This window comes from Geospiza fortis, unplaced genomic scaffold (assembly GCF_000277835.1).
Source record: "Geospiza fortis unplaced genomic scaffold, GeoFor_1.0 scaffold183, whole genome shotgun sequence".
Taxonomy (NCBI): Eukaryota; Metazoa; Chordata; class Aves; order Passeriformes; family Thraupidae; genus Geospiza; species Geospiza fortis.
In genome coordinates this window covers 575,672-577,558 of record NW_005054447.1, presented here as the reverse complement: position 1 = coordinate 577,558, position 1,887 = coordinate 575,672, and positions in this window count along the sequence as shown.

Sequence of the window (1,887 nt, the reverse complement as noted above, 5' to 3'; positions counted from 1 at the left end):
AGGATCGCTGAGGCAGCCCTGCTGTATCCCGGGAGAAAGTTTGATCCTGACCCGGCAGAGCCCGAGGCCACCCCCACCGGACCCTCCCTGCTCTGTCCCCCAGAGCTGCCCCTCACACCCCTCACTGCCCCGGCCCCCTCTGCCCCAGGCTGTTCCTTTCCTGCTGCCCCTCTTTGCCCCCCAGCCCCGGAGCAGGGCAGCGTTGCAGGGATGTGGCTCTGGACTCTCCCTGAGACACCCCAGCAGTGCCTGTGACTGCACAGCAGCAGGCAGGGGTCCCTGCCACCTCCCAGCCCCTCTCTTGCTCTTTAACACCTGTAATCCCACCTGGCCCCGGGAAATGTCAGTGTTCTGTAACAAGGAATGTCCGTGGTTCTGGAGAATCTGTGGAACCCCAGTGCTGGGGGGTTCTGTCACTGCCCTCAGTCCCTGCAGTGAGGAGAACTCCTCCTTGGCGTGTCCCACGGGGTCTCCTCTGTGATCCCACTGCTCTCCTCAAGTTTTTTGCCAGCAACATTCTAACGAGCATCCTAAAAGCGCCGAGGGGTCCCCCACCCCCTTTGCCCATGGCTGAATCTGGTGGGGACAGCCCCACATTGTCCTCCTCCGGGGAGCTGCTCCTCCCTGCACGCCAAAGTTGTTCCAGGGATCGATTTGCTGCACTCCCAGAGCTGCAGGACTGTGCCAGCAGGACAGTGGAGGTGATTTGGGTGCCCTTCCTTGGCGAGGGAGAGGTGCCACGGGAAGCTGGAAGTTTCCCGCAGCGCTGACCCCACACTGAGGTGCCCAGGGCGCTGTGCCCAGCAGGGACAGGGACAGGGACAGGGACAGGGACAGGGACACGGGCAGAGCTCATCCCACTGGCACTGCTGCTGGGAAGGGGGCAAGGCAGGGCTGGAGGGTGGAAAGAGGGGCGGCAGTGCCCTGGGGCAGCCCCTGCCTGTGTGAGGAGTTGGGATGCACCGGCGCTTGGCAGCCCCAGTGAAGGGCAGCAGGGAGAGGCAGGGAGGATCAGAGCTTCCCTCGTGTCTCCACGGCGGCTGAGCTGATGGATGTGCCCATTAACTGTGCCCCAGTTGTGTCGTGCTGCTCCGGAGCATCCCCACGGCGCTGCTGGACCGGGAGAGCAGCCGGGTACGGGTGTCCATCACCCAGTGCGTGCCCTGGGCTCTGCTGGAGCCTGCTGAGCCTTACCTGCCACGAGCAGCCATCAATCCCAGCTCTCTGAGGAGCACAGTGCAGAGGCTGACAGGTCCTGGGGGCCCCACAGTGGGTGTGGAGCACCCCTGTATCTCCCCGTGGGAAGGCTGGGGCAGCACGGGCCACGCTCCCACCCCCAGCTCTGCCCTGGCTCCGTGCCACCTCCCAGCACAGAGCTGTGCACACACGGGGTGCCCTGGGCTCCCTCAGCACCCAAAACACCCCTCCGGACCAAGGAACGGGCTCATCATCCCAGGCAGAGCAGGCCAGGCTGTGGCACAGAAGCATCGAGGGCAAAGTCGGTGTTTTGTTGTTCTTTTGTTTGTTTGACTGTACAAAGAGCAATAAAAACATCCCACTCTCGGCAGAGCGCTTGGCAAGAGGGGAAGGCGCACGCCCGAGGCAGAGCAGCCCCTCGTGTGAGTACAGATCCGTATTTGTCAGCTCTGCCGGGCACGGCCGTGTACAGACAGATGCATTGGCGAGTTGCAATCCAAGGGTAGTGCACGAGAAGAAATGAAAGGCAGATGCAAGAGTGGTTGTGTGCAACGCTCAGAGGCCTCAGCGCCCCCGAGGCGCTGGCTCGGTCCCACCAGGAGCCAGGACAGCCCGGTGCGGGAGCCCTGCGGCACCGCGGGCTCTGTGCGGGGCGGGACAGCCCGGCCCTCCCGGGGAAGGGGACGGGCG